Source organism: Fundulus heteroclitus, chromosome 12, assembly GCF_011125445.2.
Source record: "Fundulus heteroclitus isolate FHET01 chromosome 12, MU-UCD_Fhet_4.1, whole genome shotgun sequence".
NCBI lineage: Eukaryota > Metazoa > Chordata > Actinopteri > Cyprinodontiformes > Fundulidae > Fundulus > Fundulus heteroclitus.
The window spans coordinates 15,707,562-15,729,806 of NC_046372.1; the positions used below are offsets into that span (position 1 = coordinate 15,707,562).

The 22,245-nt window shown below is 39.9% G+C and overlaps 1 protein-coding gene and 1 long non-coding RNA gene across 2 annotated transcripts in view; one reads left to right on the forward strand and one right to left on the reverse strand.

The window, feature by feature from the left end:
- scarb2a (scavenger receptor class B, member 2a) overlaps positions 1 to 17,515 on the reverse strand; it is a 43,971-nt gene extending 26,456 nt beyond the window's left edge. The window contains exon 1 of the mRNA XM_036144048.1: positions 17,498 to 17,515. The gene's annotated coding sequence lies outside the window, so the exon portion shown is untranslated. The remainder of the gene's footprint in view (positions 1 to 17,497) is intronic.
- LOC118564828 lies at positions 3,729 to 21,026 on the forward strand. Its single transcript, XR_004932055.1, has 3 exons — positions 3,729 to 4,802; positions 17,618 to 17,688; positions 20,374 to 21,026. It is a non-coding gene; the product is annotated as an uncharacterized LOC118564828 (long non-coding RNA).
- The last annotated feature ends 1,219 nt before the right edge of the window (positions 21,027 to 22,245 follow it).

Genomic DNA, 22,245 nt, shown 5'->3' on the forward strand with positions numbered 1-22,245 from the left:
ACTTTTACCCGGAGAAGCTCACAAAACGCACCTGGAAGGCAAACATTGATTCAAGCCTTTTTCGACTGACGTGTCCTGCGCATTAAATTGTGTTTCAGTGTATTCATTTGTCCACAACTGTACAAATATCGCCGCCCACGCCCAGGTTCACAGAGCATGCCTGAGGCTATACCTTCATGTATCAACAGAGATAAACAGGAATGTTCAGCAGCTGCCTGTATAAAGAACACCCAATCCTAATGTATTCTGTGGAAACGAGGCAAGGCCGCCAGACGATTAGCGTGTCTTAGGTTTTTGCGAGCTTTAGGAACGTGCAGGTGTTCAACGATAAGAAGAGCAAAATATTTAAATACATTCTTATATGACTTAGTACCAGCTTAGAGAAACACACGTCTGGCACTAAACAAATATCCTGATATCCTGAACTATTGTCAGGGCGTTCTGGCCTTTAAGGGCCTGTGTATACTAACTGGGGCGTTTAGCAAAACAGATATTTACTGGTAACTTTGCAGTTTTCATTGAGATGGAATGAGTTTTTGATGAGAAAAATAGAGATCCATCCGTCCTTGCCTTGTCTAGTCGCTTATTCATGTCAGGTCACGGAGGGTCTGGTGACTCTCTCCAGCAGTCATTGGACGAGAGGCCTGGTACGCCCTTCACAGGTTGCCAGTCCATCACAGTGCAACACAGAGACACACAGGACAAACAATCATGTTCACACAAAGTCAAACCTAAGAGGAATCAAGAGAGACCCATTAACCTACTTTTCTGGATTGTGGGTGGAAGTAAGAGTGCCCAGGGAGAACATGCAAACTACATGCTGAAATTTGAACCCAGGACCTTCTTGCTTCAAGGCAATAGTGCTACCAAATGTAATGCTGTGCAGCCCAGCCTAAAAACATATAATATAAATCATATGAAAATGGAGATTCTTTAAAGCTTCAACTTATTACACTGCAAAAACGGATCTAAAAATAAGTAAAATGTTCTTCAAAATTTATGTTTTCTGTCCTAGATTTTAACAGGTAAATAAGATTATCTGTCAATGGAATGAGTAAATGAGTATTTTGACCTCTAAAATAAAATAATTAGATATACTGCACTTGAAATAAGATGATGGAGATGAATTGTTCCTATTTTAAGTGCAAAAATCTTATTCTATTGGCAGATCATCTTATTTACCTGCTCAAATCAAGGAAAAATACACTAATTTTAAGAACATCTGACTTATTTTTAGTTCTGTTTTTGCAGTGTATATCTCTATCCGTGCAGACATTAAAACTGCAGATGACACTTCACACACTGTCTTAGCTATAAACAACTACAGAGCTGGCTTGTGATGACTTTCTATCAACCTTCAAATACAAGCTGATAGGGAAAATGTAAACTGAAATAGGCCTTGCTGCTGTCTTCCTATCAATGCTTGGGTTCATTCCCTCAATTTATGACACTGAGGACAATTGCAAATTTTAATCTGGCTTTTTTTATGTTACTTTAAGAGCTTTTGCTTCATCCTCTCTGAGTAGTCTTTCAGCTAACGCTGGTACAGGAGTTTCTTTTACCCGTGACTCTTTTCCAAGCTTCAGCGCGGATCTAGACTATATGTTTTAGGCTAGACGTTCTCGTTGGTTTTAATGCACCTTCAGAAATCTGGGTGAAGCAGACTTGTGGAGGCACACAATTCTCATCCGGTGTCCTACTGGATCCCTAAGGTCTTTCCATGATGTCACCCAAGAAAGCAGTGTGTTTGAGGTGTTGTCTTATAACACATCTACAGGGTTGCCTCTATTTAACTAACATATTGTGAATAAACCCATCAGTGGTGTTCAAAAATCGTTTAAGGGCTTAGTAATCTTAGTCTCTGCAAATTCTTAAATGTTGGACAAAGAAATGATGTGATGAGTGATGATCTGTGTTTTAAAAACATAAAAATCTGATGTGAACTGTTTGCACTTTTGCATTATCAACATTTATATCAGCTGAGTCATGCAGTTGGAAATGCTGAAATAGGGGATTTTACTGTGGGTCTGAATGCAACATTTCGTGGGATTTTTCCCCCCAATGATTAAATTGTCACTAAAATATCTAAAATCTATCGAATTAATTCATGAAAAGGACAACACAGTTCAAAGTTTGATCCTGATGTTGAACTCAAATTGACAGGAAAACGTTGATTTACGGTCAGCTTACTTTGCTGGTTTTCCATTTTAATTTACAGACACCCGTTAACGGATGTGGAGGTTAGTTTAAATGTGCTCTAAATAATATACAGCAGCTTCAGAAAGCATTCAGATCTCTTCCACTTTTTCTTTTGTTTCTTTTGTTTTTGCCTGGTCCTACAAACATATATATATATATATATATATTTTTTTACACTTAATATCCTGCCTTGCAAAGGTGAGAACTGCCTGTTATACAATTCTGTAAATCTGTTGAAATGCAACAACAGAAATTTCACATTTACATAATTCTTCACTTTGTATTTAGCTGAATCCTCAAGCTTTACTGAGTATGATGCAGCATGCTATGCATACCTGGACAGTGAAATTTTCTTCTATTGTCTTTTTTGTCAATCCTCCTGAGATCATTTGGATTAAATAAGAACTGTTGGTCAACAGTCTCGGGTTTTTCTGTAGATATTCAATAGGCTTTAAATAAGGGATCTAGCTTGACTACCATAAGAAACTCAGATGTGTCTCTAAACCACTAGGTCTTGAGCAATGTGTAACAAGTTGGAGGTGTTTGTTCGCGTCCAGGCTCGTTTCTGCTATTTAAAAGCACTGCCACAGCATTATGCTCCCACGGTTTGGATGTGATTGTCCAGATGACGAGAGGTGCCTGATTTCCTCTGCACATAAAACTCAGAACAAAAGTCAAACAGTTCAGTGTTTGTTTTATCAGAACAGAAAATCTGAGAGCTCTCTAGGGGCGTTTTGTTGAGCAATTACACTACAAAGCCAACCTGCAGTTATGATTGTCTCTCTGAAACAGTCCCCATGTCCACACCCTCTAAAGCTCAGTCCAAGTGACGATCAAGCTCTTTGTCACCTCCCTCACTATAGGTCTTTTCGTTGAAATTGTGCTGTGAGGCATGGTGACCAGAACTTAGAAGAATCCTGATTTTGTCAAACTTATTTCATTTGAGGATGACAGAAGCCACCTTGCTATTGGGGGCCAGAAATTACCGGAATAATTGTTGTGGCCTTCTTCAGACCCATACCTTGAAACACTCTTGCCTCTAAGATGTGATGTGATGTGATGATGTCATAGTTTGGTCTAAATTGCGTTGTTAGCAATTAATCCTCTTGAATGGAGGCGTACGCTTCTCCACCTCCTATCCAGAGTAGTCGATTTAATTTATCTAAAGAGGGGGTTGACTCTAGTCAACGTGTAGTGTAACTCTGCAGCAGTAATAAGAGATGGGAGGACATTTAAAATGTCGTAATGCGTCAAAATAGTTGTGTAACTGGGACATTTCATCCATCTATACACCCACTGTATCCTGCCTTTCAAGGGTCAGGTAACAGCACTATGGTCCAGGAGAGAAACCCAGAAATCCCTCTTCCCAGTGGCACTTCCCAGTTTACTATGGGGACCGGAAGGTTTCCCCCAGTCATATGTTGCATTGAATTTGCAGTCGGAACTCGGAAATCCCGGTTTCCGATTGGAAAACCCAACTGTAACGACCGCTATAGTCTGACTTTCCCCTTGGAAAGTCGGAATTTTTTTTTTTAATCCAATTGCCTGATCCAATATGGCAGCTCGTTGCATCAAGAACAGGACGTTTATAAGAAAAACAACACAACAGCTTTCCTGACTGTCTCCATATTGGAATCCTAACCTTTTGTTTTTATGTTTTTATTTTGGAATCCTGACTTCTTGGACTGCATTAACTGCAGCGCTGTTGACTCGGGTTTGCGGCTTTCCCAGCTCCTATTTTCTTTTTCCAAGGCAAGTGGAACGCAACAGTAGAGCTACCACGTTCTGGGTCGGTCCTGGGTTTGTCGCCCTTCGGGACGTGCCCATAAAAGATCCACATGGAGACATTATCGAAAGACACCCTAACCACTTTCGTTGAATCCTATATATACAAAGAAGAAGTACCGTTACTCTGAACTCCCACCCAGAAAATGAACCCACTATCACCAAGAAGTGGTCATTGTGATTTAAAGTACAAAGTGAGGACCTTGCCTTGACTTTCATTGACTTCCATTAATTTCCGCCCTTTCTATGGCCTCACCCTGAACCCAACCCTAACCATATTTACATCAAAAGACTCTTTTAGTGACATATTTATGCATTAGATGAGAAACATTCGACCGGCGCTTTAATTAAAAATCTCCGGACATCTTGTGTTTCTCATAAGTTCCGCACGATAATCGATCAGAGTGAAATCATTTCTTAGACATGAACTGAGGAGGAGAGCTAATTCTTACATGACAGCAGCAGTCCTTCATCTATGACTAACAGAAATGTAAAAACAAACAAACACAGCCTCCAACTTTCACATTCCTTCATCTCTCCTCCTTAATGTCTCCAGTCGCCTCCTTACATCTGCTCTAAAGAGACGACCTCAACTCTCTGTGCGAGCGTGCTCCACGCTCACGGCTGTGCCAGGCTCGCATCCCGGCGCAGCCTGGCACCAAGCATTGAGTCACAGAACTCGCGCGACCCAGACGCTGTCTTTGTCAAGGCAGCACCCTGAAATACAGGCATAGTTGTGGGAGTGGAGACTGGTGAGGCGGGGATAACCTTTTTCTCTGGAGGTGATTAATACAAACTGAGCCATTAACAGCGAGGGGGTAAGAGGACACTAAACTAAATTTATTTCTGTTCATTCTTTATTCTCCAGAGAAAGAAACACAGCGACCGAAACTTAGTGTACTGGAGCAGACAAAAGAGGTGTAAAGCAATACGATAACTCCAAAGTGGAGCATGACATAAAGGCGAACACTTGACACCTTGAAAAAATTGTGCGAGTGGAAAAATACCGGCGCACATGCAACTCTTAACTCCTGTTTTAGCCTGATTGAAACATTTATCATCTCTATACCGTTACGACAACTTTTGACAAATTCCCTTCAAAGAGCGCATTTATAAAAAGCCTCCAGATGGGTCTTAAGATGATGTCTGACATAAATTCTGATATCACGTTTATTTTTCAGACTTTATCCAGAATTAATATTAGTTTCTCTGTCAAAGAGCATCTTAAATATTCATTCCAGAGACCCGTGGTCCCACTTTAAAGATAAGTGATTGACCAGCCATTGCATTCCTTTGTCTGCCTAGGTGTGGTCTGTTTCCCACCATTCAGCCAATGTGCTCTGTTATGTGGAGACAGCGAGTCATTGTTCCCTCAAAGAGCAAAGTGTTAATTTAAGAACTCAAGGAGGCACCCTGTTAAAAAAAAAAGGCACCAAAATAATCTCAATGACCTCGCCAACGTTTTCCAAAACATCTTAAAAGCAATTTGACCTTGCTGACCCCAAGTGCAGAGCAGAGTTACGCAACAATGCACGCTCTGTGGAATTCGCATAGGATGCAGCGCTGGTTGATATGGCTTAAAAATAAAATATCTGATTTTTATACCAAATTCGAGCAATCAAATGGGTCTAGGAACTGACCTGAATTTAGAGGGCAACTAAATACAAGCTTTTAAAGATGCTTATAAAACAAGATGGCAGGCCCTACCATTGACAATTAACACATTGTTTGCTGTTAGTGGTTTTATACAATGAGCTAGTTTTGTTTATACATCTACAAACAGGCTTCGCTTCACTTGTGTAACTTTAAACTAACTTAAAAAAAAGTAAAAATAAGTAAATGAATAAATGAAAATGCCTCAAGTCGTTCAGACAGCTGCAGCTGACCCAGAACGCTGCTGCCCGCGTCCTCACTAAGAGTCAATGGTGTTTTTATTGTCTCCACGTGTTACTGTGGCAAAATTTCTCTTTGGCTACTCCAGTTCATATTACACACATTACACATAATGAAGGCAAACTGAAAAACAAACAGGCAATGAACAATGGTTACAGTTTATTTATTTTGTAGCGTTCAGGTGATAATGAGACAGTAGGGTGCTTATTGAACAATGATTTGAGGCTTTGTTTACAACAATGTGCATGTAGATATTCTGAGGTGATAGTGTGCAGTAGGCAGTAACATTATGGTGATTGTAACGTATGGTGGGCTACTAACAGTGGGGTGATTTTTAACGTGTTGGACTGCATTCTACGTAGATGACTGCAGTCTACGTACATGTATATATATATATCTTAGTTATTTAGGTTACTAACACAAACTGACTTTTTGATAATATTCCAATTTATTGAATATGACTGTATATCAGTTCCAAAATGGGGAAATATATTGATTACTCAGAGACTACCATTTAAAGCCCTTATTTCTGTCAATAACAATTATTATTGGTTTTTGCTTACACATACTGAAAACACAACATTTAACATTGGAATATTGCAGCAAACCGATAAAAAATCCATTTATAATACAAAAATGTGGGCTCTACCTTAACTGTCTTGATGCATCGCAATAAAACAGGGATGGAGTCCTCTGGGCCCAATTGTCCCTCTATTACAATGGTGAGCATGACTTAGCCCCACGGTAACATTAAGTAGCCAACAGAGTACTAGCGATTGGCTGCTAGGCAACTGGTTCTCTTTTGCTTGTGAGCAACCAGTTTTGATTGCCACCGTTTAACTTGTTGATCCACTATGTGAAGGTACTGCTTAAAAAGGCTGAGTTTGCCTTTAACTCCTCCGAATGAGGTAGTCTGTTGGAGAAAAGACGAACGTTTCAAGAAAGAAGAACCTGTCCAGAGGCCCTACTTAGCTTTTGTCTATGTTTTTTTCTTTAATCTTCCTTAACTGCTTTTTAAAAGATCTGCACACACAAAATGATTTGATTCCAAAAACATGAACCTGAAGTGTAACCTTTTTTAACCAATTTAGGCACAGGTGTTGCTAATAGCATTATTTATGTATAAGATTATGTTGGACTACAGAGGAATGTGGGCTACCAGATGGACAGTTTGGTAGCACTGGTATCTTGCAGCAAGACAGACATGGGTTTGAATCCCAGCCAGGGGTATTTCTGCATGGAGTTTTCAGGTTTCCTTCATGCATGCGTGGGTTCTCCACAGGTCCTCCTGCAGTCAAAAACACGATTGTTGGGTTGATTGATCTCTCTAAATCGCCCTTGGGTGAGAGTGTGTGCACGAATGGTTGTTTGGCCTGTGTGTTTCTGGGTTGAATTGTGATGGACTGGTGGCCGGTCCAGGGTGTACCCCGCCTCTCACCCAATGGAGCTAAGCACCAACCCCTTTGTGACACTGCATGAACATATTCAACACAAATGTGTTGTTGCTTCTTAATGACTGCTTTTGGTAAATGACTGAACCATCCAATCACCCGTTTTACCTTTTTCGATCTGATCCTGTTCGGGATTCACCAATTAACCTAATATAAACGAAAACTCAATGGAATAAAACAAAATTTGCAAGTAAAACCAATTTGACTTGATATTTTTTCATATTGTGTTTGTTTTTCTTACACTTGTTAGATTGAAATGACTGCAAATTCCCTTTAAAGATCATGCTATTTTATTTACACCATGTCCTGATACTGCGGGACACAAGTGGGAGTCATTTATTTTTTACCGTGACGGGATACACACTGAACCCTCGAAGAAGGCCCATCACAGAGCAAACCCTTACAGTGATATAAAGTATAAAATATAAAGTCCTGCATTCAACACAGACAGGAAAATGATTGCAACATTTTATATTATGCTGTTTTAGTTTTAACAAAGCTGTCGAGGCATGTTCCAAAAGCAGGGATCCTGAAGGACCCTGTTGTGCCACATTTGCATTGTCCTCGGTACGTAGAAGCGCATTGGGAGGACGGCACATCCTTGCCGTATTGTTTTCTATGGTTGCTCAACATCCTAAACGTTGTTGTAAATGGCCGTGAAGTTCTTTTAGTTGGAAAGTCATCCTGCTTCCAAAGTCTCTGATTTTACTCTAAACAAAAACATTTCCCGTGTATCTCGGTAGTTTCCTCCTTTTGTCCTCGTGCTGTTGATGGGAAGTCTCTGGAGGAAAATTAATGTGGTTCTGTTCTTTTTTGCTTATTTTTTTATCCTATTCCATGTGTCTGAGATAAATAAGCATTTAATCAAGCAAACAACTAAAAAGGATTTCGTTTTTTTTTTTCAACATCCCTTTCTTAACGTGACAAAAATGGGACTGCAGTTCTGTGCCGCTGAAAACTTTATCTGTGCGCCGATCACATTAGGCACCTTTCAGTCAACGCGACGACTTAAAGTTTGCATGTCAACAGTAGATTAGAGCCCAGTGTTTATTCCCAGATATGTTTTTTTTTCCAAGGGGGGGCCGAACCAGTTGAAGTCAGGCCACATTGGTGCGGCCACTCAGCGAGCAGCTTGCAGACAATGATCAATGACACGTGTGTCGTGTCTCGATATTTGTAAACCAGGATGCTTGAGGAGGAAATCCTTCTCATGAGGAACAAAAGGTGTGGTATGGAAACAGTAGGAGAACACTGAGTTTCCTCGCAAGAAATCAGATAATAAATCATACCTTTGGTTACCGTTTTAGCAAGATTGTGCTTTAAATCATCATTTAGGAATAACTGTTGGGATTCAATTAAAAAATTTCAAGTCGTGTTGGTAGGTAAACAACAAATTGCCCTGTTTACTCCTTATTTAATAAGGAGTAAACGAGGCAATTTAGATTCAGGCATTGTGTCATCCATTCTTCACGAGTGTTTGGTTGGTTTTTGGTCTGGCGTAACACTGGAGGCTTTCACTGACGTTGTTTTGCGCTTGTGTTTGTTGCTGCTGATCGGGTCGCTCCTCCATGGCCGCCCGACCGATATGACAAGCGCTTAATGTATTTAGATGGCAACGACAGGCTCAAGCGCTAACCGAACGGTTGAAATGGCATCAGATGAAATACATCTGTGACAGAAGCCGAAGATTCATGTCATCGGCTAACCAGAAAGTGGACAACAGAATGACTCGACAGGTTTTTTGTTTTTTTTCAACCAGCCCGACTGAGCTGTGAACTGTTAAACCTTTACTTAACGGGAGGAAAGTCAAAAGAGGATTTTATATCAAGAGCTGGAACGTGCAGCTTACTGCAGTTCCGTAGATCAGCTGCAGCTGCTGCCGAGGGATCATGGCGTCACCTCCGAGCGGCCCTGCGACGGCGCAGAGGGTCCACAGGGCAAATGAAGACGTTAAGGGCAATGCTAACAAACAAATCCATTCACAGCTGTCATCAGCTCAAACTGGGATCTTAGGGGAACCAGCTGGAGTCTGAATACGTTGCCTTACAAAGGTGTTCTTGTTTTTTGTTATATTACAACAAACTTGGATGTATCTCTTTAGAATTGTTTTTGCAAACCAACAGCACAAAGTAATGACTCTTCGTGAAGAGGAACTAACCTGACACAGTTCTGAAATGTTTGTGCAAATCTAAATATGACAACTGTTTCTGAAAAAAAAAACAGTAGTCTCTATGTCCCACCCGTGCTTTCCCTGGTGTTTGAATAGCAGAAGAGCCCGGGGACCTGAACTAATTAACTAATTCATGGCCCCTGAAGTGTACGCCATGTGATTACATCCAGTCAACAACAAACAGCGCGCTTCTCCAAGGAGCTGCAGTTAAGTTGAGCTCGGCCAGAATCTCAGCAGGAGAGCCGATCACGGAGACGTAAATGTCTGTTCTGGAAAACTTCCAGTAAAACAAGTTTTAAAGCTGTGAATGAAGCAACAGATAGTGTCCACTGTGTTAAATTTAGAATCTGCAAGTCATGCTTTTAGGCTGGTTTTATTTCCCCTTTCTAATAAAACAAGACAAACCCGGACAAGGATGCTTATTTCAGTCGCTTGTATCTGGGTTCTTGTTCTTTCGGTCAAATTTCTTGACCGTAGCTGAGGGTAGGAACGTAGAACGATCGGTAAATTGAGAGCTTCACCTTTCAGCACAGCTTTTCTCTGCAGCGTAAGCGTTACTGCGACTGTCTGTCAGTTTCCTGCTCCATTCTCCCCTCGCTCATGACCCTGAGATACTTCAACACCTCAACTTGAGGCATTGCATTTAACTGTTTTATGTTAGTGTTCACATTTTTTTTCCCTGTCCATTCTTTTAGTCATATAAAAATATTTGCACACCCCATTGGATATTCGGTTGTTTTAAAATAAATGTTTACCTATGAGTGTCAAACCCCTTTTTCTGTCTGTGGATGAGAAAATGATTTAATTACAGGTAAGCAACACAAATCCATGACTATTTGTTGAAAGGAACAAAACTGAGACATGGCTCTCAAATCTTTCGTACAAATAAAAAGCTTAAATGTGGCGAGCAAATATATTTAGTCCGCTTTACTCTTATACCCTTAAACAAAATCCAGTGGAACCAACTGCTTCAGTAGTGAATAGAGTCCAATTGAGCGCAATTTCATCATTGCTGTTCTCTGAGGGCCTCAGAGGTCTGTTAGAGAACATAAATGAACAAACAGCACCGTGAAGATCAAGGAATACAGCAGACAGGTCAGGGAGAATGTTGTGCAACAAGACAAGGACATCCACCAACCAACTGAAAATAAAAGGGGATAATTAACCAGAGAAGCAGCCAAAAGCTCCGTGTTAACTCCAGAGGAGCTGCAAAGAGTCAAAGTTAAGGTGGGAAAATTAGCTATTAGCTCTGCTGTACACAAATGTGGAATCAAGACCTTGAAAAAAGGTCTTAGTGGACACACGGAAGAAGGTTCTCTGTTCAGATGTGACCAGAACTGAACTTTTTCCATGCAAAATGATACACAAGTATGGCAGAAAAGTAACAAACCCCATGGCGAGACACGGTGGTGGCAGCATCATGCTGTGAGGGTATTCTTTTTCAACAGGGACAGAGAAGCTGGTCAGCATTGATGGGAAGATGGGGAGTGGAGGTTCAAAATCAGCAAAACAAAGCATATTCGCTTGATAGAATACCCCAAAGTTCTTTGGGGGGGATTTTTTTGTTTTCAGGGATTACCCACCCCCTTTTTGACTGCAAATATAGGCAGTGACACGCCACAAAAGATCCGCTTATGCTGTTGCAGCAAAGGGAGGTTCTACAAACCACTGACTCAAGAGTCAATTATTATATGTAAAATATATATATATATATATATATATATATATATATATATATATATATATATATATATATATATATATATATATATATATATTTCCATTATATTTAACAGTTTTGCACTATTTTATGTTGGTCTATCAGATAAAATCCCATTGAAGTTTGTAACGTGAGAAAGTGGAAACGTGACAAGGAGAATAATTCCATTCGTTAGCCATTGTATTGTCCAATTTTTTGCTAGAATAAAATTAGCTTTAACAAATCCTCTATGTTAATGCTACTTTTGATTTAGCAGAAAACACAGCATATAACTGATTCATAAACAATAGAATCTCCCACATGGCAGAGAAAAAAAAAATCTACCCTTTGAAAAATCCTCTTAGAGTCAATATATTCAGGCTGCATTCAAGTTGGCCATGTTGTTGGCAGACAGAAGTAAAACAGCAAATTAAGCAGTCCACTGACTTCACTGAAACGCTTTACTAAGTTAGCTTGTAGCTATAAATAGGGGTGAACAAGGGGAAACAGTAGCGTCTTTGTCCCAGCCGTGCTTTCCCTGGTGTTTGAACCACGGGAGAGTCCACGGACCTGAACTGAGGCTAATTAACTAATTCATGGCCCCAGAAGGGAACGCCATGTGATTACATCCAGTCAACAACAAACACTTTTCTAAGGAGCTGGTCTGAGTTGGGCCAGAATCTCAGTGCCCTCTCTCGTTAAAGGCCCACGTCATGCAGAGCAAAGTAAACATCTATTCTGGTAAACTCTGATTAAAGCAGGATGATATTTACGCTAAAAAAGTTCCTGGAAACTCAATATTTCTTTTTTTGCTTCAAAGTTCGGAAATTGTGAATGAAGCAACAGATACGGTCCATTGTTTTGGTTGGTTTTATTTCCATTTTCTAATTGAAAAGAACACACACTTTATGTTGTTGTTTTATGTTATCTAGTTTTTACTTTTCATTCACATAGTCGTATTCAGCTGTTTTAAAAGAAATGTTCACATCTCGATGTCTAATCTCGTTTTTATGTGTGGAAAAGAATGTGATTTAATTAGGCATAAACCCTACAGCTGGTAGTCACCTATCAGTTTGTGACATTGGTCTGACACTGGCTGATGGCCACTACTATGGTCCGCATTGTAGGACATCAACGGGTCTCAGGAAAACATCTTCAGCCTAAAATGTAAATCGTACACTCTTCACTTTCAGTTACGAGATATTTGAGAGGTTTCTTGCACGTACATCCTGTTTCAAATCACCCAAAACATCTCACTGAGATACAGATCTGGGCTTTTATTCAGCCCAGGACTTTTCATTTCGTAATTCCCATCCTATCCTTGGTAGATTTCACAATAATTTGTGAATCATCGTCAGGTCTCACATTAAATTTAATAGTTGATTCGACGATGTTGAGTTGGCCAGGTTCTGCTGTAGCAAAGCATCTCCAAGGCATGACTCTTCCACTTCTACGTTTCACGGGGGTAATATTTTCTGGAATGCTGTGTTTAGGTAATGCCAAACATGTCATTTGTGTTGGTGTCCCTATAATAACATTTTAACAATGAAAAGATTTAAGTGCTTTACTAAAAAGAAATGTTTTTAGTCCCTTTTAAAAACTGTTTGTGTGGATTGTGTTCCCCACAAAGTGTCAAGTAGGGCATTCAGAGATGCAGAGCAGAGGCACAGAAACCTTTGTCCCCCATGGTGTGCTTAGTCTGCTTCTGGCTCTCCGGAGGGAGCGTGTTGTGGTTTGTTCTTTGATGTAAGGAGTGGCATTTCCATTCATGCATTGATTGAGGAGAGAGATTTTTTTATTTGATCATGATGGAGATAGGAAACTGGCAAAGTGAGGAGATAGGAAGAATGAGTGTAATGTGTTCATATTTTCACACTCTCATTAGGATCTTAGCTGCAGCATTTCAAACATATTGGAGCCTTTGAAGACTCTTGCTAGAGATCCCAGAACATCACAATAGACCAGTCCGGAAAAGACAGAGGTGTGTATCAGTTTTTCTGCATCTGGTAGGGTGAGAGTGGAGCGTAGTTTGGCAAATTTACGAAGACGATGGAAGGAGATCTTGTAGAGTTGGTTTACATGAGATGCAAAGGTAAGGTGGGGGTCCATTGTAACTCCAAGGTTAGTGGTTGGGAGAGGGGAATGTTGTGACCAAATATGGGGATGCTGGTTACAGGGTATTGCTAGATCTGGTAGAGGGTGCCTGCCATGATGACTTCAGTTTTGGAGGGGTTAGTTGGCGAGAATTGGGGCAACTAAACCCCTCCAATAGGGGCGACGGTGGAACAGAGGTTAGGGGGTTAGTCTTGCAATTGGCGGGTTGCCGGTTCGATCCCCTGCTCTGACTGTCTCTGTCGTTGTGTCCTTGGGCAAGACACTTCACCCGCATTGCCTGCTGGCGGTGGTCAGAGGACCAAGTGGCTGCCGTTGTATGGCAGCCTCGCCTCTGTCAGTGTGCCCCAGGGCAGCTGTAGCTACTGACATAGCTCACCACCGTAAGGGTGTGAATGGGTGAATGACTAAGACTGTAGTGTAAAGTGCTTTGGAGGTCGTCAAGACTAGTTAAAAGCGCTATACAAGTACAAGCCATTTACCATTTCACATCCACACCTTTATCTCCTACAGACATACAGAAAATTGAGATGGCAATGACAAAGAGAGATAAAGGTGAATGAGTAGTTGTTTTGATATACAACTCTGTCATCAGCATAACACTGGAAAGACGTTCCTTGGTCAAGGGGGAAGAGGTAGAGCACGAAGATAATAGGGCCGAGAACTGACCTCTGAGGGACTCTGCTAGTGACTTTATGTCCAAGGGAGATGTATTATGTATGATATGATATATATGATATTATGTATGATATGAACGCAGTGGCTGTGAGTCCAAATGTGTGGTCAAGCCGATGATGGAGCATGTTGTGGTAAACTGTATCAAATGCAGCAGAGGAAAGGGAAAGCCAACATCCGCTGGCCTGAGGAGGTCATTTGTGACTCTTAACAGAGTTGTTTCAGAACTTAAAACCGGACTGAAATTCTTCATACAGATTGTTCTGCTTGAGATGGTTGTTAGGGTCAGCAGCAACTTCCTTCTCTAATATTTTACACATGAACTGGAGAATGGTGATGGGCCTGTAATTCCATAAGACATCAGGATCATGAGTGGATTTGTTTGAGCAGTGGTCAAATCATGGTGTTTTATAAGGCAGGAGGAACATGACTAGTTTGGAGGGAGTAGATTACAGCTGAAGTGACGAGGAGACCCAGGGCAGATACATGTTTTCACCAAAGCAGCTGTGGGATAGGATCCAGAGAGCAAGTGGAGGGTTTATTCTTTATGTCCTGTGCCTCTTCCGGGGTGACACACCTTCCATGAAAGTTAAGCTTGTAAAGCCTCTGTCTATATTTATTTGCTTTGAACTTTCATGTCAATAGAAGAATGAACTGGCTGTAGGTTTCCTGATGATAAAAGTTTTTTCTAGGTTTCTTTTAGAAACATGCACTCCTCTGCAGGGCTGAACTTTGCCAGTCAGGCATGTAGACGTTGGGGGTTGCTTTACTTATGGACTATTTCCGTAATGTGGCAAGGCTGTTTTTAAAATTCTTTCGAGACCTCGTAAAATTCCTCACCACACTCAAAAGCAAGTGCAAACTTCTGTCTAATGGCCTACCTACACAGCTTTTATTTCACTGTGGTGTTTCCTCTTAATTCAGCAGACAGAAGCACTCCAAACTCAATATCTGGGGTTCAAACAGGGCAAACCTTTCAAAATGCTGGGTAACAATTTTCTCATCATGTTCACTTGATGTAGTAGACCTGTGTCATTTTTTCAAAGGGTCCTTCCTTTTATTTTAACTGCTTGTTACAAAGTATTTCTTGAATTTGTCTGTTTTTTTTTTTTAAATAAATGGATATCAAAGCTCCACATGTTAATATGTTAGAAAAACACAAAGGCTTTTATTGGGAGTCTTGAGTTTTTTCACCTGACTGTCCTATGCAATTGTAACTTTATGAAATATTATAATACACATAATTACAATATTCTTAAACATTTCTGTGGCCAGGTGATGGGATAGTTGTTAATCATGTTGCCTTGTAGCAAGAAGATGCTGGGTTAAAATCTCAGACGGGGCCTGTGTGGTGCAACCTGAGCATGGATGTGTTTTCTCTGGGTAATCCAACTTCCTCCAACCATCCAAAAATAATATTGAGATAACTGGCATTTTAAATTACCCTTTGTTTGCTTTTGTATCTCAGTGATCAACTGGTGACCATTAAGGGTGTACCTCGCCTCTTGCTGGAGATACACACCAGCCCCCGCACAACCGTGACTCATTCACTCTGTACTTAATTAAAGGATACTTACATGCATACTTTGTAGAATGTTGTTTGATCAAGCTTGAATATATGTACAGTTCAATCCTAGAAATTATGTCAAAATATTTACACCAGAGTAACTACAAATGCTGGCAAATGTAACTATCTAACCAGGGAGAGACCTCTAGTGTTTGAAGGCCCAAATAGAAGAGAGCTGGATGACAACAAAAAATAGATAACTACAAAATACTTCATACACATTTGAAGGAACCGAATTATAGGTATTTTACATTTAAGTGGTCTTTCTGCATGGAGTTTGCCTGTTCTCCCTGTGCAGGTGTAGACAATAGATGGATGGATATTTTCATTGCTGAGCCACCTGACAGTTCAAATAGGATTATTTTAATCCTAATCTAAAATACATTTATGGTTTCTCATTTACTTATAGATCCAACCATCTTTTTTTTCCTTCGTTGGTGTTACTGGGCTATAAAACTCTGTTTCAACTCATTAGACAGATTTTGGTTTCGTTGATGCAAATTTGAGAATATGGTTTGCAGATAAAACAGAGACAGATCACAGGTCCCATTCATTTTTATAACACTACAACTGGAATAATTTCTGATGCAAAATAGAAATGATTAGCAAAGACAGCATTTACTATTGTGTGATTTTTTTTATTTCTTTTTTCTAACTAAATATGCACACTGTTCTGCATCCTCACTGATTTTGCGGTGAATAATAGTGTGTATTAGATTGATTGTGATAAATAGTTGAATCTGTTAAGACATTGTGGGTGTTGAGGAGGTAAGGCCCACCTAATAATTTGTAATAAATAAATGTAACTGAAGCATTTTTATTTGATACTTTTGAAAACTGACCAGTGTTTCTTATAACTTTGGATGATTAACTGTAAAGAGGGTTTTTTTTCTGGGCATAAATACATACGATGAACCATAAACCCATTTTTCCAAGCCTGTATTCAACACAGGAAAGACAAGAGAACATGCAGTTTAGCAAAATTAAATGTGTGCTTACCTTTACAAGAAAGAAAACTGCTACAAGTAAATACTTACTTTCATACACATTTACGGTCAGAACAATAATTAAAGCCTTCAAAACAAGTTAAAATATCTCAAGCACGGTTAAAGGAAAACTGATGTTTATTTGGCAACCACATGCAATGAGGAAAGTAAAATCACTGTTAAAGAGATGTGACTTTTCCTCTTTGGTTTAAAGATCATACTATAGCAATAAAAGCTGAATTTATTTGAAGAGTTTTTTCACATTTTTCCTGAAGGTGTCAATAAAAGCGGAGAGTGCCATATAAAACATATTGCAGGGCCCCTCAGCAGCCTACGGTGCAGAAAAACCACAGGCTTTTGTAGGCTTTAACGAGATCCGTATGCGACTCTGGCTCATTGTGGATGAGGTGACACATGGTACGGGATGTTTATTGAAATATTACTGGAGTATATATATATTTACTATCATTATATATTATTTTTTTTTCTCTCTCTCTCTTATTTCAGTAATATTGTTTGATGAAAGATCATCAAACACATATTTATATCAAACTTGATTTGATAAGTGCCAAATGCAGTTTATCAACTGATTTAATTTATTAGGAACAGAAAGGTATTGAAATCCACCTGGCTCTTGGTGAAAACTTCCCCCTAAACCTAATAACTAATTGTGCCACCGTTGACAGCAACATCTGCCATGAAGGATTTGTAATATCTGAGTCTGTTAAATGACTGTGGAGGACTTTTGGGCTGTTTCTTTTTGAAGAATTGTCTTAATTCTCCATCAGTTAAATAATAATAGTTAAATCGTATTTAGCTGCTGTACTTGACTTGTGTATTTACACGGAAGTGTTACTTTGACGCCTCTTAGCTACTTTCTCTCTCTCTCTGCCTGGTCAGTCACATAAACTGGCTGTCTTAAGAAATATCGGATTGAATATGAGATAAGTTTGAACTCACCAGACGTAGAAGAGGGCGAGGCTGGAGCAACGCAGGACAAAACATGTCACAGCGTCTCACTGCAGTCAGTACACATACGTTTTAAAATGGTCACTCAGCTGTTTTATTTATATCCTACAGGATGACAGCCCATGTCAGTGCGGGAGCAGGCCGACACATTTATCTGCTCAGAAGATTGAACGCTAACAGTTGTGAGTAAAACAGTTCCCATCTCTTACAAGAGTGAAGACCATTTAGTTCTAGTGCTGTAGATCAGGGGTGTCCAAACTCTGCTTGAGCCAAAGTAGTAAAGTCAAATAATAATAAACCTAAAATGACAAAAAAAATTGCATAGTATATTTGTTACCTGCTCAACAGCACAACAATAAACTGAATATGAAAAATTGTAATCATAATGAAAAAGCAGTCCAATTCTTTAGTAGGAAAGGGGATGTATAAATCATTGTAGACCCAAAAGGCATCCAGTCTGTAAATTCCTTTGGGCCCGACTGAAAAACATTATCAATTTTTAAGATTCGAGTCACTCTTTCTTTTATAAAGCTTGCTGTTATTGGCCTAGTTTAATAGATTAATTCAAAGCAAATATGGGTGCACCAAAGTCACTGAATGGGTGTGGTCGTATTTACTGAGAAATGACATTGCAAAAACAACTGTGGTTAGTAAATTGAAGATTGTCAGTCATCAGTAAAGCACCACTGCCTGGTATAGCATGTTATGTTAGGTTTTAATCACGTTAAACATTGCAGGGCATCATATTCGTTCTCAACTGCAATTTGTCGGCCATATTTTTAATAATATTATTTTAGATTTGTTAGATTTGTTTTAATCTTGATTCTTTTTTAGGATCGTTATTCTCGTTTGTATATTGCAGAACTGTGAAGCACCTTCAGGTGTCGCAAGATTTTAAAATGGGCTATTCAAATAAAATGTATTATTATTATTAGTGACTGATGTTACCTAATACCAAGAAAGAAAATCAGCAGTGCCTATTGACAGAAGCGTTGGTGCAGAAAAGTGTCAGATGAGTAAAGGCGGACAATGTTCTTCGCAGTCCAAACACATTGATCCCAGTCAATAAAGCCCCATTCCTCGGTTTGGCCTGCCCAGCTCGGCTCCTCCCCGCTCAGTTTACCTTCGTGTGGTTTGTGCTTCGACCGGCCTAGAAGAGGGAGGCTCCTCCTGGGGGTGGCCTTGCCAGATTGTTTGCATAATTGTAAATGCACGATTGACTTGGATATTTTTTTTAAAGATTAAACAAAATAACTGGATCACACGTCAGCTTAAAGTAATAATAAAATATTATGAGATAATTAAAACTTATGAGATTTGTTCCCTCAGCCATGGCAGGAGTGATGAGAAGATGTTAGCAACGCTAAAGATTTTTTACCTGCAGTGATTTTCCATATTCGCACTGAGAGATCTTTGGTTAAAGGAGCTCATGGTCTGCTTCTCAGCGAGGAGAGCTGGTAATCGTACCCCGGCTGTGAGCTGCTTTCCCCCGGCAGCTCTCAGTCTGAAAGGCAGACAGCAGCTATGGTGGAGGGACCAGATCTGATACAGCACGTCCGTGTACAGAAAGCTAAAGTGTCCTTTTTTTAATTTTTTTTTTCATGGTTTGTAAATAGTAAAATTATATTTCACTTTGACCCACACATAGTGGTCCTTAATATTAATTAGTGTTGCGCCGATGCCATTTTTTGGCCCCGATACCTGGCTGTGCAGTATTGGCCGATACCGATACCATCTGTTTGAAATTGATGTGTGTGTGTGTGTGTGTGTATATATGAAGAACTGCATACTACTTAGGGTAGTAGAACTTTTTATTGCCTACCTGGAATGGTGACAATAGTTGAATAAACTTTTGGCTCTCAAAGGCCAAAATAGTGCAACATTCGTGAAATTATACCATGTATAATAGTAGTGCAACAGTAAGACAGTAAAATTACATTAATAATTGAATAATCTCATTTAAACCCCGAGTTTAGAGAGCTCTCAAATGCCAAAATAGTGCAACTTTCATGAACTTATATAACATTTATAATACTAGTCGGGAGAGAGAAGGCTGCGTTCAAGTGACATATAAACATTAAAATGGCATCGGTGGCCTATTTGTTGGTACTCGCCGATACCGATACCACCATTTTAGTGCTGGATCTGGGCCCCGTCCGATACTGGTATCGGAATCGGTGCAACACTAATATTAATGTCGCTGCTCTTCAGTTTTTCTGGACTTCCTCAGAGAAAAACCATCCCATTTCCCCTCGCCCCTCGGGCCAACCAGTGAAAAGCGGTGTGTTCACTCACGACTCCACTCGGGTCCGCTCGTTTTGACCCAGCTGTTGAGCAGGGCTGGAGAAACCCGGTCTGGCCCTGAAAAAAAAAAAAAGCACAGCTCCTGAAACACTCGCAAGCGGGAGCGGAGCCGAGTGGTGCTCGGCCAGACTGAGTCGGTGGAAGTGGGGTTTAATTATCTATTTGGGGACTCCGTCCTTCACTGCTTCAGCCCCTGGTCCCATTTTAACCAGGGGCTAAGATAGGTCTTTCAACAGTTATGTTGCAGAGGACGTCACCCCGTAACACCAGTCTTTAAAGATTGTTGCTCAAAAGGCCACTCACATGTTAAAGCAGAGGGAAAAAACTAAATCAACAGAGACAGAGGGTTCTGTAAAAGGAAAGACTCAAACAGAACCAGACACACCGAGGCGCACGTCTTCAGAAATAAGCTGTTCTGTGCCAGAATGAGACCCAAGATTAACAGGGAGAGTACAGATAAATGACTGAGGCTGAACATGTTTATACTGCACAGACAGATATTTACATGACTGAATCTCTGTTCTTTGCTTATTAAAATGGGCTGTTTCTGTTTTGGATCCAAGGGAGTGCAAGAACGACTCATCGCGTCTTGCGAATACAGCAAACCAAGCGGAGGAGGATGAAGAAATCTGCAGAGATTCAAGCAAGGAAAGCGTGGGCAGGGGCATCATTAAAGAACATGTTCCAACAAAATCTGAATATTCTTCCAAATCATCCGTAGGATTCATGCAGCGCCTTGCTAAAGTACTCATACCAGTTTTTCACATTTGGAATGAAAACGCTAAGTTTTTCCTTTTTCTCCAACTAAAAATCTAAAAAGGGTGGAAAGCATTTGTACTCTTCTACATAGAAGCACGTTTCTTTTGCTAAAGAGCTCAAATTTAATTAGACTGCATGGAGAGCGGTGTGAACACAGATTCTGGATTGTATTAATGTGTGGCCTTTGACTAGGCCGTCCTACAACACAACACAAGGATTCAGTTTGGTGTATTCCTTAGTCTTTCTATAGTTATCTAAGAGTTTATTGTTTTGTTTTGTTTTTTATCTTATACTTGCTTGCAAATTATTGCTGTTCGCTTCCTTTCTCTAGAAGCTGCTGGAAATTTAATTTCCCTGAGGCAGTTTTTCCTAAAAGGATCAATAAAGATGCAGATTGTTGAATAATGTTCTCCAACACACCTGTGAGGCTTTCACAGAGCAATAATTTCAGCTGGACTCTATTTACTAATAAGGTTGCTTCTCAATGCAACTGGTTTCAATGGATTTCATTTAGTGGCCTCAGAATAAATGGGGCAGCATACAAATAAATGTATGGCACACTTTTTAGATTCTTCTCAGTAAAACAAAGAATTTAATTGTTTATCAGATATTTAAAAAAAACATTTTCCTTCAACTTTTTAATTCTGCATTGCCATGTGTAGCTCTGTCCCAAACAGTTCAGCCCAAATTTGTTTACAGGCCTGAGAGATCGAGGTTTAAACTTATCTTTTAATCCTATCAACATGTTTTTGTCTGGAAGTAATATCAACATCTTGGAGCAGCCCACCCAAAGTCCTGGCTCGGTGGAGACGCTGCGGAGGGAGCTAAAGATTAAGGGCGATGGTGAGCCAGCCTTTCAGCCTCAAAGACCTGAAGCTCATCACCAAAAATAAATCATCGAAATACCAGGGGAGATATCCAAATGTCCACTCGGCATTTATGAGAAAGGTTTGGCTGCTGCAAGGCCATTCAATTCTTTTCAACTGATAATCAATAAGGGTACAAATTGTTTTAAGTTCTTTAATATAATGCAAACAAAAACAGACTAATAACTTTGTTTTAAAAGTAATAGTCCTTTTTCCGTCGTTTGGTGATCTTTGAGAGATGCCTGTCTGATTTGCTGTTAGTTTCTAGAAGTTGCTTGAAGTACTGGGAAACAACTTTTTTTGTTGACCAACGTGTTTTTCCTTATGACCTGTTGAAATGACGATTCAGTGCTGAAGTCTTCACCAAACGAAAGTAGTTTTAAAATCTAAATCTGTCGTTGTATGAATAATTCAGGGCTTAAGTGTGAAACCCTAACAAAACACATCGACCTTTATGGATTTTACATCGCAAGTAAGGAAAAAGTTTTGTCTCATTTAGCTTTAAACCATTATTCAAAAACTGAGCTACTGTGTAGGTCTCATGAACGATTTAAACCTGTTTTAAAGTGATTTCCCGGCTACCGTTAAGTCCCAAACCCCAGAAACATTATTACACTTCAAGTAAATACGTAGTAAATGGAAAAAAAAAAAAAAAAGCTGATTCAAATGAGCACACGGGGGACACAAAAACAGCAGGAAATAGTCCATCTCTCCTGTAAGACGCATTTTGAGACAAGATTAGATAAGCTGAGTGTTTCATGTTACACCAGAACAAACACAGATGATAAACATAAGACTTGGATCTTCTGA